Here is a 17,374-nt window from a genome sequence, read left to right on the forward strand (position 1 = left end):
TTTTTTGATCTCGTTGGTAACCTATTCATCCTATATAATAAAAGTCTAATATGCAAATCAACCGAATGGCAGAACGTCTGGCGGAACGACTAGTCGCTATGACATGCACTGACCACCAGGGACAGACGCTCAACACAGGAGCTGCCCCCAGCCTGCAGGCCCCAGGCTGGCCAAGGCGGGTGCGAGCAGGGGCAGAGGGAGGCAACTGGCAGCAGCGGCGGGGGGCAAGGCCGGCCAGTGGTCAGTGGCAGGCCGGCCAAGGCGGGTGCAAGCGGGGGGGCCGATCACCCCACTGGTCGCCCCACAGATTGGCCCTGATTGCCAGCCAGGCCTAGGGACCCAACCCATGCACAAATTTTGTGCACCGGGCCTCTAGTTGTTTATAACATGCAATTTAGCCTCCATGTGTTTGAATGTTTGGGGTGTTTTTACTGTAGTTGGTTTCTAATTTCATTCCACTGTGATCTGAGAAGATGCTTGCTATGATTTCAATCTTCTTGAACTTGTAGAGATTTGTTTTGTGTCCTAACATGTGGTCTGTCTTTGTGAATGATCCATGTGCACTTGAGAAGAATGTACATTCTGCTGTGTTGGGGTGAAATGTTCTATAAATGTCAGTTAAATCCATCTGCTCCAGTGTGTCCTTTAGGGTCTCTGTTTCCTTGTTAAGTTTTTGTCTGGAAGTTCTATCCAGTGAAGTCAGAGGGGTGTTAAAGTCCCATACTATGACTGTATTGTTGTTGATCTCTCCATTATATTCCTCTAGAAGTTTCTTTTATATATTCAGATGTTCCTATATTGGATGCATATATGTTTACCAAGGTTATATCCTCTTGTTGGATCGATCCCTTTAGTATTATGTAGTGACCTTTCTTGTCTCTTCTGATGGCCTTCATTTTAAAGTCTATATTGTCAGATATGAGTATTGCTACTCCAGCTTTTTTTTTTTCAACAGGGTAGGGCAGTTGCTTCTACCTGGAGGCTAATTGTTATTTTTAATCTCTTAAGTGGCCTCAGGGCAAGGTTTTTTCCAATAGGGTGTGTCAACTCTTTCCCCCAGGCAAGGCAAATGTGTATGTGGGAAAGATGTCCTCCACTGCGTGAGGGAATGACTCAGCCCAGGAAACTTGGGGTGTCTGCCTTCTAAGCTCTATCCCCCGAGTCCGCAGTCCTGGCTTCTGCTCTCACAGCTCCAGTCCACTCCACCCTCCCTCTGCTGGAGCACAAGGTGAGTGGCTCCACAGGGAATTTTGTTGGTTGGTCCTTTAAGAGGGTGCCTGAATTTTCTGCTGTTACTCCCTGGCAGACAGTACCCCACTGCTTTTCACAGCCGGATCTTATGTATACCCTCCTCAGTTTTGTGCTCTCTGCTCGGGGACCAGCTTGGGGAGTAGATCCAGAGTTCTCAGTGGCACCCCCCCCCCCCCCCCCCCCCCACAGCTGAGTTATCTCTCCAGGACTTCAGTTGCCGTCTGTGGGTGCCAGGCCAGCCCTTTCGCACCTCGGCCCCTCCTGCCAGTCTCTATGTGGTCTCCACTTTCAGTCTTTGGGTGTCAGGGTCTCTCCTGTGAGTTTTCTGTTGATTATTCAGGAAGTTTTTATGTATTTTAGTTGTAATACCAGTTTGTTCCTGGGAGCATGTCTGTGCAGCATACACTTACTTTGCCGCCATTTTTAATTTATGGCATTTAATTCATTTTTTAAAAAATATTTTTTTAAAATATATTTTATTGATTTTTTACAGAGAGGAAGGGAGAGGGATAGAGAGCTAGAAACATCGATGAGAGAGAAACATCGATCAGCTGCCTCCTGCACACCCCCTACCAGGGATGTCCCCGCAGCCAATGTACATGCCCTTGACCGAAATCGAACCTGGGACCTTTCAGTCCGCAGACCGACGCTCTATCCGTTGAGCCAAACCAGTTTCGGCTAAAAAATATTTTTATTGATTTCAGAGAGGAGGGGAGATGGAGAGAGGGATAGAGACATCAATGATGAGAGAGAATCATTGATTGGCTGCCTCCTGCACACTCCACACTGGGGATCAACCCTGCAACCCGGGCATGTGCCCTGACTAGGAATCGAACCGTGACCTCCTGGTTTATAGGTCGACGCTCAACCACTGAGCCACACCAGCCGGGCTCCATTTTTAAAGGAAGTAAAAAAGGTAACAATTAAAATTGTAGATTTTTATGTCTTGGTTTTGTTCTATTCTCATAACCTCGCATAATTTAAATTAAAGTTTCAATAGAATGTCCCTTTTTTTTTTACTAAAAGAGGATATTTTAGATTTCCAGGGCCAGAGATGAGGTTAGGCCGTCCTCGATGCCCAGATCCTGTGTTCATAAGAATAGCTCTTCTTGATATCATCACTGAGGCTGCCTGTGGGGTCAGTCCATTTTCATTGGCTTTCAAGGTTGGGGTCCCCACTCACCCGGCTCAGCTTCCTGCGTGTACCAGCAGCACAGGGCGCATTGGAGGGTGCACGGTGGTTAATGTCACCCATGTTAGATGCTCAAACACATTGTGGTTTTGACCCAACAATAAAATAAATGCAGCATTTATCCAGAGTATTTTAGTCCCTCTGACTCACTGTGGAGTCAGGCCGCTTATGAATTACTGTTCCCAACATCAGACACTCTCGTTGGGGAGGCTGGGACATTTTCCATGATGCTACAACAAAGGATTCAGGAAGGTGGTGTTCCATTTTACACACAGTTGACATTTTTATCCCTAACCCGCTCCGATGCAGTGTCTGTGCTTCATGTCAGATGTCGCTCTGATACGGCCTTTGCTCGTGGAGCTGGCTCTCCCAGGCGGCAGCAGCGCCAGAGTCGGAGGAGCTCCCACTGAGTTGGCACTGCAGATGGCCTTACAGCAGAAAAGGGGCTCAAAATAGCGAAGCGTTTTCCCTTCCTGCTTGTCCTGTGAGATGCTTCAGAACTTTCCAGAAGAAAGAGGTCCGAGCGACGGAGCTTCATTTCCCTCAGCCTTTGCTGTCAGTGGTATTTCTGCTTAAAGTGTCCTTGGGTGAGCTGTGTACCTACGAGCTTAGGCATGGCCTCAGGCAAACCCCAGAAGGCCACCGCGCCCCGAGCTCCCCAGAGCCGAGGCCCGGCTCCGTCCTCCTCTCCGTCTAGGTGGCCAGTGCGGCACCTCCTTCCCGGGCCCTCGCAGCCTTGGTGTGTTAGCTCGTCCTCAGTCGCCATCATCCTTTCAGAGCAGCCATGCTGTTTGCAGGGCTTTCCCAACAAAGGACCACAGGAGGGCGGCTCAAACTACACACACTGACTTCCTGCGAGCTCTGGAGGCTGGACGTCGAGGGTACGGTGGCAGCAGGCGTGTTTTCTTCTGAGGACATACCCCCAGGCTTGGAGGTGGCTGCCTCCTGTTCCACACATCATCCCTCTGTGTCCTGATCTCTTCCTACAAGGACACCTGTCATGGGTTCAGATCCTCCCTAAAGACCCATCTTACCATAGTCACCATTTAAAGATCTTTCTCCAAATACAGTCACATTCTGAGATACATATGGGTTTGGGGGGACCCAGCTCAGCCAGGATAGTAGCCGGACTTCTTTATCCTTGTGGGTTAGCACAAGCTCAGAGCTTCACAGCGTTGACCGTGGTGCGGGCCGGGGAATGGCTCGTTGCCTGTGGATCCACGGAGCTGCACAGGAGGAGGGGTCCCAGGTCAGAGGCCTCTCCCAGGGCTCTGCCTGCAACTCAGCCGAGACCTTGTCACGAAGCTCCGAAGGGCAACGGGATAAGATGTTCTGAGTGCCAGTGTGTACTAGACTCAGTGCTGGGCGTTTACACTCATCTGCCTGACTGAGTCCCTAAACAGTCCTGAAAGGTACAAACCGCCGCGGTTCTCACTTGGGAACTGAGGATACTGATGTGCGCTGATGGGCCCAGGGTCCCACACAAGTGCACAGAGTGCTGGCATCGCCCCCCGTCTGCACTCGGGTTTCCAGTGCGCCTGTTTGCTTCTCTCTGCAGAAAACATGGTGACTGGCCACTTGTTATAGGTAAGCCCCACAGTACCCCGTTCTGCAGAAAGTTACCCCCTTCTGGAGATCTAGTTTTTCACTGTGTTCCTCTTGGCCAAGTCAAGACTGGGTCAATAAGCTTTTTCAGGAAAAAATTCTTTTTTTTCTTTTTTTACTAACTCCAGGTGGAACTCTGTATGGTTCAGATGTTCACTGCATTGGTTCCCAGAAAAGAAGTCACTTCTGTTCTTTGTCATCATTCAAAGTGTTTTGAGTACCTGCTGCTGCATAAATTACCCCAAACTCAGTGGCTTTAAAAAACGCATTTTCTCTCTCAGCTCGGAGGTGCCCTGGGCTCAGGGCGGCTGACGTTCCCCCTCCACGCGGGCTCCAAGCTCCTCCTCCTGCGAGCGAACCGGCTGCCAGGCCTCTGAGGTCCGGAGCTGGCACTGTTCCTCCATCACACCTTGGCTAACGTGAGCCCGGGCCAGCCCAAGTTCCGTGGAGAGGGGATGCCCGGGACCGCAGTTACTGGATGGCATGACTCATTAGGGCCACCCTGAGCGACTGGCTACCACTCAAGTTTGCTCAAGAACAGAAATGGAAAGAAGTGGGGGGAGAGGCATTAGCGGCATATCAAATACTGAGTGATTTCTCAATTCAGGATTAAATATAGAAATGGCTTTGAAGCAAGCACTTTAGTGCTTTTTCCCAAAAAACAAGGAGTGTTTTTCAGAAAGTAATATTTAAGTAGTATCAGTGAACTTATGTGACTGTAGCATATTTAATCTTTGTAGGAAACAAGGCCCCTGGAGACAAATAAGACCTTGGCCTTGGGCCACTGCAAGGTCTGGAGTGTGGACTAAGCAGCATAAGGCGGCCCAGTTTCACCAGTGCCAGCCTCTCCCTTCTCACTCAGCTGCAGGTGATAGGCTTTGTGCACTGACCAAAGCGGGGTTCTGGCGGCTCCTCAGAGTCAGACAATTCTCTTGAAAGAAGGAGGGAAGGAGGGAGGAGTGGACGAAGGGAGGAAGCGGCATGAAAACAAAACAAAGAACCTTGCACAGTTCACCAATAACAAGGGGCATGTGTGTTTCATCTGCGTTCAGTGGTGTAATCTTTAGCATTTGTTAAGTACCACAAATTGCTAAATGATATGTATCATTTACTCAAGTATGATCAATAGTCCTTACCCTAAAAAAATGAGCTTTCATGAGTTTTTAAATTATTTTAATTAGATTTTTTGGTAAGATGTATAAAGACATCCCATGTGGGAGGTACAACTTCTTGTGTATGATCAGTGTGATATTGCTATTTATTAACATACTCATGGGAACTGTTGTATGTTGCCAGCTAGAGAGGTGGATGCTGTTTAGACATAGCGTGATTTAGTGGGGCTCGTCAAACCATGGCCCATTAGCCACATCTGGCCCGCTCCCTGGTTTTATAAATAAAGTTTTATTAGACCACAGCCACACACATTCATTTACATAACATCAGCAGAGTTGAGGAGTTGCAACAGAGATGTATGGCCCACAATGCCTGAAATATTTACTGCCTTATCCCTTGACAGAAGGAATTTGGTGATCCCTAATTTAAATGCTTAGTCTGGCCACTTATGAGTTGTTTAAGTTCCATAAGAATTTTTCTTTGTTTTCTGTTTGTTGGTAGGTTGGAGGCTTAGAGTAGAGAATAGGTCACAGGTACAGAGGTGGGGATGGGAAGAAGAGGCCTAGGAAGAGCATATGGGCAAAAGGAATGGTATGTCTGGAGACCCAGAAATACAGCATAAGGTGGAGTATTTAGGTAATTATTCAAGATCAGAGTGGCTGGAGTTTAAAATCCGAGAGAAACAAGTGGTTGTAGTGGAATTTGGCCTAGAAGACTAGACCCAAGTAGTGGTGGGCGTGTCTTGTTTCCTTGGTAAGGAGGCATGAGAGGAAGGTCCAAGCACAGAGTCAGAGACATGCTCCTGTCTCCAGTCTTGCACGCCCTAAGTGAGTCTCTGACTAGACATGTTAAACATCACCTTCTCTGTTGTCCATCTTTAGGAAATGGAAAGTGTGTAAAAGCAAGAAAGTAATGGAATTAAAGGGACTGTACAACATTCTCTCAGGTCTCTTTCAGTTCTTAATTCCTGTGATTCTGATTTTCCAAACTAGTCCATGAATTTCCCCAGTAGCCAGCATCCCCCCTTCCCCTCCTGTTGACTGTAGTGTTGTGATGGATTCAGAGAGCAGTCTGGTGAGAAAGGTCACTTCACACTTGGAAGGGGGCCTCACAGGCAACTTCCAGTGGTTGGTTTTGTTTTTGTTTCAATCTCAACCCAAGTGCATCCCGCTGCAGGTAGAAACTCCCACCTGTGTTAGGGGAGCCCAGGTCCCAGGAGGGGGCATGGCGCCTGACTGAAGACACCACCACTGAAGCTGGCCCTGATTGGTGCCCTTGGTGATGATGTCATCGGCAAGGTCAAGGTTGGGTAGATCAGTGAAGACAGGTCTCATCCCAGATGCCCACAGGTGAGGACCAGGTGCAGTCGAAATGCTCTGTTTGGTGAGTTAGGAAGTTGACAGACACAGCAGGAGGCTCTAAATTCTCACAGTGAAGATTTATTTTCTGGAACTGTTTGATCTGCCTTCACTCTTTTTAAACATTTATTTTGTATGTTCTAGGGATTTTTAAATTAAATTGGTTGAAGATAACGTAAGTTTCGGGTGTATAACATGAGCTCTGTGTACTCTATTGTGTGCTCACTACCCGGAGTCTAGTCTCCTTCCATCAGCGTCTACTTGACCACCTTTACCTTCTGGTCCCCCTCACCCTCTTCCCCTCTGGTAACCACCATTCTGTGGTCTGTATAGAGCTTGTTTGCTTGTTTGTTCATTTGTTGCTTTCTGTTTTATATCTCACAGATATGTGAAATCATACAGTTCTTGTCCCTTTCCACCTGACTTATTTCACTTGGCATGATACTTCTGAGACCCATCCCTGTTGTTGCAAATGACAATATTTCATCTTTTTTATGGCTGAGTATTATTCCATTGTGTGTATGTACCATGTCTTCTTCATCCTTGCACACTGCTGGTGGGAATGTAGGTTGCTGCAGTCCTTGTGAAAAACAGAATGACTTTGGAGGTCCCTCAAAAAATTAAGAATAGAATTACCATATGACCCAGCGATCCCTTTTCTGGTTATCTACCCCCAAAACTTGAAAACACTTATTCATAACAATATATGCACCCCTCAGTTCATTGTAGCATTATTCACAATAGCCAAGACACGGAGACAACCCGAATGTCTTTAGGAATTTGTTGGAGAAGCCTGACTTGGAGCTGTGTAGCCTAAGGAGAAGAGGGGTGGAGAACAGCCCAGGGGACCCCAGAACCTCGGCTGAGCGGCTGGCGGTCTGCCCTTACTTAGGAGGTAGGAGAGAGCAGGTACACAGGTACAGCGGGATTGCTGGGACTCATCTCCCAAGTCTGCTTCTTAGCTGAGTGTAGATCGAAGCCTCAGTTTCCCCAGCTGTCCACAGACATAGTGCTCACAGGTCAGTGAGCATCGTGAGTGTTAAACGGTGAAGAATGCGAGGCGTCTAGAACAGGGCTGCTACTGTCACCGTTGTCGTGGTTATCACGGTTATTTATAGCCTTTACGAATTGGGCTGCTAGGAATAGAAACGCCAAAAATAGAACTAATGAGAGGTTTCTTATTGGGAAAGAAGAAGGAGGAGGTCGATGTGACAGCAGCTCTGGAAACCAGTCCCGAGAGCTCTGGGAATCTCAGCTTTTCCCTCGCGTCACTGCTCATTCCAAGCCAGCTATTCTCTCCTGCGTCACGTGCTCGTTCTAGGCAGAAAGAACCAGGGCAGAGGGACACTTACACCTGCTGAGGGCCTGGTGTTTTGTTTTGTTTTAAATATATTTTTATTGATTTCAGAGAGGAAGGGAGAGGGAGAGGGAAAGAAAGATAGAAACATCAATGATGAGAGAGAATCATTGATCGGCTGCCTCCTGCACACCCCCTACTGGGGATCAAGCCCGCAACTGGGGCCTGTGCCCTTGACCGGACTCGAACTGGTATCCTTCAGTCCGCAGCTCGATGCTCTGTCCATTGAGCCAAATCAGCCAGGCCTGGGTGCCTGGTTTTAAGGAGCTTCCTGGAAGCCTACGCGACAACTTCAGCGTATGTGACATCGGTCAGGAATTCGTCACGTGCTCCCTCCCTACACATGTAATGGCAGCAGAACCAGCCTTCTCTCTGCAAAGAGGAAGGGAGACTGAGGACCGGGCGCGCACGTTGTTGCCAAAGTCGTTGTTGCTGCCATTCGGTGTTACCTTGGAACACGCCTCCTCTCTCTCCGGAAAGTTCCCGCAGACAGGCTCATGGAGAGAGTACCTCCCTGTTCTAAACACTTCTTCAGTCGTCAACAGTAATCTCAAAAACAGCACCAGGGAGTGTGCCGATAGACAGGTCGCCTATACTTTCATTGGTTGGGTTCTAAGTAGTTTAGGAGAACATAAAACATTAATTAGAATAAGTCATCTCGACTTTGCTGGGCCATGGCCGAAGTATACCATTCAAAATAAGGCTGTAAACTAAGCCAAGCCACTCTCATAACATCCGAGAAAGCTTTAGATAACTCATTGTTCTGTGCTATTCCAGAAACTCTTAAGAACTTTTGGAATCTTTATGGGCCACTGATGTGATTAATTCATGATGGAAAAAGGGTTTGTCTCTGTCACACGTGTCCCTTTCTGGAAATCTGATTTACCTTCCTTTCCAATGGGAACGTGGTCACTCATGTCTTACCCTCCCGAATCCGCCCAGGCCGGCCCTGCCTGCGATGCCCAGTGTGGACAGCGTGGCCTTTGCTGGCCTCGGGACAGCCCCTTCCCCTCTGGTCACGGACGGCGGTGTGTGTGGTGGAGGCAGCAGCATGTAGGCCGGGGCAGGGAGGGACAGTGCGTGGAGTCTTTAACACACAGCAGCTGGAGGAGGAGGGTGAGGGCGCGAAAAGAAGAGCTAGCGAGCGCAGATGAGACAGTTGGTCCTGTACTTAGGGCCACTGTACGCAGGACGCGGTGCGCAGGAAGGAGCAGGAGTTCGAGGTGCAAAAGGACTGTCCAGGGGTGAAGCCTTGTTCTGCTCGTGAGCTCAGGAGGGAAGGAGGGCCTGGAGCCCGACACAAGCTGGTGTGGGGCCTGTCGGATGCTTCGAGAGAGCCCCAACTGGGGTAACTAGGATTTGATGCAAGGCAGAGAAACAGGCCGCCAGGTTTGACTGGGAGCAGGTAGTATCCTTGAGGCTGCATATGTCTGTCCCGAGACTGCTCACAGTGACGGTGGTGGACAGAGCGCAGGGGGCATGGGAGCCCCTGATTCACAGCACCCGTGACAGTGCCCCTCTGTCCTGCATCTGTCTGCCAAGGCACTGGCCCCCAGCCCAGGGCCGCTGTCCCATGCGCCTGCCCGGGGGCTGTGCCTAAGGAGACACTTGACATTTCACGCAATGTATTTAACCAGGACAGCTTGATGCAAGTGACAGCGGGGGTGGTTTATAGAAATACTAGAGGCGCGGTGCACAAATTCATGCACGGGTAGGGTCCCCCGGCCTGGCTGGCGATTGGGGCCTATTGGGGCTGGCCGGCGGAGGGGAGGGACCACAGGAGGTTGGCCAACTGTGGGAGGTTGGCTGTGGGCGTGCACTGACCACCATGGGGCAGCTCCTGCATTGAATGTCTGCCCCCTGGTGGTCATTGCACATCATAGCAACTGGTCGTTAGGTCGTTCAGTCGCTTAGGCTATTGTATATATAGCTATAGCAATTGCCTTTTAGGGCATTGCTATCAGAGATTAAGGGTATCCCTTCTGCATCTCCAGCCTGCCCTTCAAAAGACAGTATCAACATAGGTTCTGACCATTTGACTTGATATCTTTGGATATAAGAAAGTCATTTTTTTTCTTAAATCTTCAATTACGTCAACATTTGCTCTCTCCATTTCTTTCTGGATTGAAGTGACAAAGTCCATGCCACTATCCACTCACTAACTATTAAATTCTGAGTACGCAATCTGTCAGCCTCGGTCAGATCTGATCTAAGAGCCTTTCCTGACTTTTCTGATGTCCTTATAAAAGTGACGTCCTGTCTTCCAAGTAATTTTAGTTGTTTTCTAATTTGATTATTTCCCTTTGGAGCTTTGCAAACGGAAATGTGCAGGAACTGTGGCAGCAAGAGTTTTTCCATGAAGAGATGTCCGGTGTGTTTGACAGAGGCCCTGGGTCCTCGGAGCCCTGTCCCATCTTCTCTGAGGCCAGGCAGCAGCATGACCGCGGACAGCAGCTGCCTCCGACCCAAGTCCTCAGGGAGCCCCAGGACCCCCTCCAGATGCTTCCAGAGTCACCGGCGATACTTAGAGAACTTGCTCCATGAGCCCACTTTGATTTCCTTCTCGCGCATGCCCAAGGTGTCCCTGCTAACCTTCCGCCTCCTCTTGCCCACACTCCCATTTCACTGGGTGAGGCCCCGCCCATCTCCTCGGCACGCCGCTCATGCCCAGGGCCCCATGTACCATGCGGGCCAGCAAGGCTGGTGAACACAAGATCTCATTCTCTCCCGAAGATCACTTACGATGGTGTTAGATGGGCCTGGGTCCAGCCCGGATTCTGGGCACCTCCGTTTCCTGATTCCCTAGGGCAGGGCGGTGTTTGCAGCCCAGGGACCTTCGAGAGCATTGAGAGATGGAAGGGATTATTTCTATCTGTCCGTTACTGTACCACACTTCAGAGTATGTGCCCTAAAACACGGTACTCTGTCACCACAGAACAGAGACTCGAAATCAGGAAATCACAACAGCACTGCTCTGTGAGCAGCAAGCTCTCCAGTTTCCTCCACAATCGTCTTTTGTAGCAAAAGAAGAAACGTTTCTGGGCTAGGATCCATTCAGGGATCACATGCTGCATTGGGTTCTCATGTCTCTGTACCGCCTTTGTTTCCAAAGGTCTTTGTCATTGGTGATCTGCTCAGTGATGCAACTGTCCCCTGAGGGGCGGGAAGTGATCTCAGTGATGCAGGCTGTCCCCTGAGGGGCAGGAAGGGATCTCAGTGATGCAGGCTGTCCCCTGAGGGGCAGGAAGGGATCTCAGTGATGCAGGCTGTTCCCTGTGGGGCGGGAAGTGATCTCAGTGATGCAGGCTGTCCCCTGAGGGGCAGGAAGGGATCTCAGTGATGCAGGCTGTCCCCTGAGGGGCGGGAAGTGATCTCAGTGATGCAGGCTGTCCCCTGAGGGGCAGGAAGGGATCTCAGTGATGCAGGCTGTCCCCTGAGGGGCAGAAAGGGATCTCAGTGATGCAGGCTGTCCCCTGAGGGGCAGGAAGTGATCTCAGTGATGCAGGCTGTCCCCTGAGGGGCGGGAAGTGATCTCAGTGATGCAGGCTGTCCCCTGAGGGGCAGGAAGGGATCTCAGTGATGCAGGCTGTCCCCTGAGGGGCAGGAAGTGACCTGCTCAGTGATGCAGGCTGTCCCCTGAGGGGCAGGAAGTGATCTCAGTGATGCGGCTGTCCCCTGAGGGGCAGGAAGGGATCTCAGTGATGCAGGCTGTCCCCTGAGGGGCAGGAAGTGACCTGCTCAGTGATGCAGGCTGTCCCCTGAGGGGCAGGAAGTGATCTCAGTGATGCAGGCTGTCCCCTGAGGGGCAGGAAGTGATCTCAGTGATGCAGGCTGTCCCCTGAGGGGCAGGAAGTGATCTCAGTGATGCAGGCTGTCCCCTGAGGGGCGGGAAGTGATCTCAGTGATGCAGGCTGTCCCCTGAGGGGCAGGAAGGGATCTCAGTGATGCAGCTGTCCCTTGAGGGGCAGGAAGTGACCTGCTCAGTGATGCAGGCTGTCCTCTGAGGGGCGGGAAGTGATCTGTGATGCAGGCTGTTCCCTGAGGGGCAGGAAGTGATCTCAGTGATGCAGCTGTCCCCTGAGGGGCGGGAAGGGATCTCAGTGATGCAGGCTGTCCCCAGAGGGACGGGAAGTGATCTCAGTGATGCAGGCTGTCCCCAGAGGGGCAGGAAGTGATGCCGGCTGTCCCCTGGGGGGCGGGAAGTGATCTCAGTGATGCAGGCTGTCCCCTGAGGGGCGGGAAGTGATCTCAGTGATGCAGCTGTCCCCTGAGGGGCGGGAAGTGATCTCAGTGATGCAGGCTGTCCCCAGAGGGGCAGGAAGTGATGCCGGCTGTCCCCTGGGGGGCGGGAAGTGATCTCAGTGATGCAGGCTGTCCCCAGAGGGGCAGGAAGTGATCTCAGTGATGCAGGCTGTCCCCTGAGGGGCAGGAAGGGATCTCAGTGATGCAGGCTGTCCCCAGAGGGACGGGAAGTGATGCCGGCTGTCCCCTGAGGGGCAGGAAGTGATCTCAGTAATGCAGGCTGTCCCCAGAGGGGCAGGAAGTGATGCAGGCTGTCCCCTGAGGGGCGGGAAGTGATCTCAGTGATGCAGGCTGTCCCCTGAGGGGCAGGGAGGGATCTCAGTGATGCAGGCTGTCCCCTGAGGGGCAGGAAGTGACCTGCTCAGTGATGCAGGCTGTCCTCTGAGGGGCAGGAAGGGATCTCAGTGATGCAGGCTGTCTCCTGAGGGGCAGGGAGGGATCTCAGTGATGCAGGCTGTCCCCTGAGGGGCAGGAAGTGATCTCAGTGATGCAGGCTGTCACCTGAGGGGCAGGAAGTGATCTCAGTGATGCAGGCTGTCCCCTGAGGGGCAGGAAGTGATCTCAGTGATGCAGGCTGTTCCCTGAGGGGCAGGAAGTGATCTCAGTGATGCAGCTGTCCCCTGAGGGGCAGGAAGTGATCTCAGTGATGCCGGCTGTCCCCTGTGGGGCGGGAAGGGATCTCAGTGATGCAGGCTGTCCCCTGAGGGGCAGGGAGGGATCTCAGTGATGCAGGCTGTCCCCTGAGGGGCAGGAAGGGATCTCAGTGATGCAGGCTGTCCCCTGAGGGGCAGGAAGTGATCTCAGTGATGCAGGCTGTCCCCTAGGGGCAGGAAGTGATCTCAGTGATGCAGGCTGTCCCCTGAGGGGCAGGAAGTGATCTCAGTGATGCAGGCTGTTCCCTGAGGGGCAGGAAGTGATCTCAGTGATGCAGGCTGTCCTCTGAGGGGCAGGAAGTGATCTCAGTGATGCAGCTGTCCCCTGAGGGGCAGGAAGTGATCTCAGTGATGCCGGCTGTCCCCTGTGGGGCGGGAAGGGATCTCAGTGATGCAGGCTGTCCCCTGAGGGGCAGGAAGTGATCTCAGTAATGCAGGCTGTCCCCTGAGGGGCGGGAAGTGATCTCAGTGATGCAGGCTGTCCCCTAGGGGCAGGAAGTGATCTCAGTGATGCAGGCTGTCCCCTGAGGGGCAGGAAGTGATCTCAGTGATGCAGGTTGTCCCCTGAGGGGCGGGAAGTGATCTCAGTGATGCAGGCTGTCCCCTAGGGGCAGGGAGGGATCTCAGTGATGCAGGCTGTCCCCTGAGGGGCAGGAAGTGACCTGCTCAGTGATGCAGGCTGTCCCCTGAGGGGCAGGAAGTGATCTCAGTGATGCAGCTGTCCCCTGAGGGGCGGGAAGGGATCTCAGTGATGCAGGCTGTCCCCTGAGGGGCTGGAAGTGACCTGCTCAGTGATGCAGGCTGTCCTCTGAGGGGCAGGAAGGGATCTCAGTGATGCAGGCTGTCTCCTGAGGGGCAGGGAGGGATCTCAGTGATGCAGGCTGTCCCCTGAGGGGCAGGAAGTGATCTCTGTGATGCAGGCTATCCCCTGAGGGGCGGGAAGTGATCTCAGTGATGCAGGCTGTCCCCTGAGGGGCAGGAAGGGATCTCAGTGATGCAGCTGTCCCTTGAGGGGCAGGAAGTGACCTGCTCAGTGATGCAGGCTGTCCTCTGAGGGGCGGGAAGTGATCTGTGATGCAGGCTGTTCCCTGAGGGGCAGGAAGTGATCTCAGTGATGCAGCTGTCCCCTGAGGGGCGGGAAGGGATCTCAGTGATGCAGGCTGTCCCCAGAGGGACGGGAAGTGATGCCGGCTGTCCCCTGAGGGGCGGGAAGTGATCTCAGTGATGCAGGCTGTCCCCAGAGGGGCAGGAAGTGATGCCGGCTGTCCCCTGGGGGGCGGGAAGTGATCTCAGTGATGCAGGCTGTCCCCTGAGGGGCAGGAAGGGATCTCAGTGATGCAGGCTGTCTCCTGAGGGGCAGGGAGGGATCTCAGTGATGCAGGCTGTCCCCTGAGGGGCAGGAAGTGACCTGCTCAGTGATGCAGGCTGTCCCCTGAGAAGCAGGAATGGCCTTCAGTCTCGGCTCTCTTGATGGCTCAGAAACCTGTGTCTTCATAGACTCACAGCAGGGTGCGCCATGCAGTGTGGGGATATTGGAGAACCAGTGATAATACTTCTTACGTGGTACTCAGTACCTGCTGGCACTGTTGTAAATGCTTTCCGTGATCTAATTTAATCTCCACAGCAACCCTGTGTAATAGGTTCACTTTGTCATAGATATGAAATCTGAGACACAGGGGCATGGTTTGCTCAAGGTCATCCGGCCCGGAAGTGGCAAAGCCAGGCTCCACCTTCCTGTGAGCACTTAGGCTTCGGGGATCCCAGGTACTCAGCCATGTGCCCCCAGGCAAGTTACCAGCTGTAAAAGCCCGTTTCATCGACTGAAACATGGGACTGATAGCTACTTGGTAAACATGTAAGGATCATGCAGGATAATCTGTTAAAGCACTGAATCTGTAGCAAGAGTAAGTGAAATTTAAAATGTAAATATTGAGAAATTGGCATGACTCACACTGAGACGTGGCAACTCAGTGCTTTTTCATCGGGTGTGGGGGGGGGGGGCGGTGGGGAGAAGGGTACGGAAGCGACAAATGTCTGTTCATGGTTTCAGATTGTCTGAGGGGCTGGGCCCGGACTGGCTACAGCCAAAGCCACCTTCAGGAGACAAGGCCATTTAGTAGTCACGAAGCCCAGTTTTAGAATGAGACTCCAGAGCCGTTTCCTGCGTCGGTAGTTATATTAGAAAAGGGGTGTCTGTTCCACAAGGAGAAAGGGCAGTGCCATCTATTTTGAGTTGATGAGTAATTGCCTCCCGCTCACAGAGAGCTGTTCCCACTAGCGAGGGACCGTCGGAGGGTCCAGGGCTTGCAGAGAGAATCCTGAGGACATGGGCTTTACAGAGTTACTCAAGGCCTAGCACTTCATGCGACATTTTTGTTTTGTCTTACAGCCCTTCACATATGGCCTCTGTGCTCATGGGGAAGACAGTCATATGCGGGAGCTACTCTGATGGCTCAGGCCCGCTTTTGTACCTGCCATGGATTTGAGGGGACAGCCGCAGCCCTAGGACGTCTGGGCTCCGTAGCTGTGATGTGGGCGAGGACATCCTGTCACCTCCCTTCGGTCAAGGCCTGAAGGTTTCCTCCCAGCCCTGTGTCCGGAGCCCTAGACTGCCCTTAGGAAGCGCCTACCCCGGGGCTGACCCAGCAGCGCCCGTGTCGGCGGCCACTGTGGCGGCACGGGCTCTCTCCCCTCTCGTCCATCCCCCTGCGCCTGTCCACAGGCCTGCGCTAGAGGAAGCCACGCTCTCCCTCGGGAAGGCACGGCAGAGTCCTGCTCTTAAGAAAACCGGTTTTGTTACGGTGTGGTGGTGGAGCAAGCTGGCGGTCATGGTTTTACTACAATGTGGGCCTTTTCTTAGGGTGTGGGATTCGTCTGCGGCTGCATTCTGTGGGCAGTAAGAGTTGGCACCTGAGTGAGACACTTACTCCCTCAAAACAGGTCATGCTGACAATCTGAGGGAAGAATACAGAATTAAAACGCATACCAAGGTGTCTGCCTGCATCCAGCCTTCCCCCCTCTGCCCCCCTACAGTGGGCAGGAGATGGGTGCTAACAGAATAGTAAAGGCTCATGTCTCTTTAATTCCCAGTCATCTTTCCTGGTGCTGAGCCTCGGGGATGGCAGGCACCACGTGTGGTCAGTGCTGCCCTGAAGGAGGAGAGGCGGGGCCTGGGGGATGGCAGGCACCACGTGTGGTCAGTGCTGCCCTGAAGGAGGAGAGGCGGGGCCTGGGGGATGGCAGGCACCATGTGTGGTCAGTGCTGCCCTGAAGGAGGAACGAGGCACATTTCTCTCTTGAAATTGAAACTAAGGTCACTTGACTCACTCGATTAAAACTGGTCTTGACCACTCACTGCGTAGCCTCCCTGTGTTCCCAAGGTCCTCCGTCCTCCGCGGGCCCAACAGATAGCCAAGCGTTACTAATCCCCTGGAAGCCAGCAGTTGGGCGGTCAGTGACTTGGAAAGCTCCTGATAACTGGATTTGGTCTCTGATCGCCGATAAGGTTTTTAATTTGGGCTTGGAGCAGGGCCCTCCGGGGATGAGTGCAGCCGTTGTTCTAAACCGAGTTCAAGTAGATTTGGCCCAAACAGGTACAGAACCGCCAACCTTGGCTTCTTTTCATGCTGTAATCTGAGCAAAGGTTCTTAAGTTCTCATCAGCCATGTATCACCTGCGTGATTTTTACCATAGCTGAGAACCAGCCGAAATCTTACTTACTGCTGTTCTTTAAGTGCATTCATTATACTTAAATCTGTTTTGCTGCCATAAGTGGAAAACGAGTATTACTTGCCCGTAATTAGAGGTCATTAAACAGATGCAATGTAATAAGTGACCGAGTTTGCCTGCACAGGGCCAGGCGCTGAGCCGGGGCCGGCCTCCGTCTCCGAATGGACCGTCCTAATGCTCGCTCCCAGGTGATCTGCCCACCTTCGAAAACTCTGGCCTTCGGAAAACTCGTTCCCTTCTAGTCTGTATAGGAATTCAGTATTGGGTTGGCTGGCCTTGTGTGAAAACTCCTTTCTGGGGTGCAGTCAGGATACCATGAAGGAGGGCAATGACACTGTCCTTACACCCAGGACGTGGTCCCTGAGGGACGGGGCACCCTGATGAGAAGAGAAAGACTTGATGATGGTTTAGAAGCAGGAGTTCCACTTCCTTGTTTGTTTCTTTGTTTATAGCTCATCTCCCAACTCCCCTTTGGCAGCCATCAGCTTATTGTCTATATCTGTGGGTCTGTTGCTGTTTTGTTTATTCACTTGTTTTTTTAGATTCCACATATTAGTGAGATCATCTGCTATCTACCTTTCTCTCTGTGACTTATTTCACTTGACATAATATCCCGTAGGTCTAATCCATGTCACAAGTGACAAGATTTCATTCCTTTTTGTGGCTAATATTCTATTGTATCCCACATCGTCTTTATCCACTCATCTCCCATGGGCATCTGGATTGCTTCTCTATTGTGGCTATTACTAGTGATGGTGCAGGGAGCATGGCGGGGGGGGCGATGTATCTTTTCGAATTAGTGGTTTTGTTTTCT

The 17,374-nt window shown here is 51.9% G+C and overlaps 1 protein-coding gene across 1 annotated transcript in view; it reads left to right on the top strand.

The window, feature by feature from the left end:
- NME7 (NME/NM23 family member 7) overlaps positions 1–17,374 on the top strand; it is a 107,497-nt gene that overhangs the window by 86,567 nt on the left and 3,556 nt on the right. The gene's annotated exons all lie outside the window — the stretch shown is intronic.

This window comes from Eptesicus fuscus, chromosome 22 (assembly GCF_027574615.1).
Source record: "Eptesicus fuscus isolate TK198812 chromosome 22, DD_ASM_mEF_20220401, whole genome shotgun sequence".
NCBI lineage: Eukaryota > Metazoa > Chordata > Mammalia > Chiroptera > Vespertilionidae > Eptesicus > Eptesicus fuscus.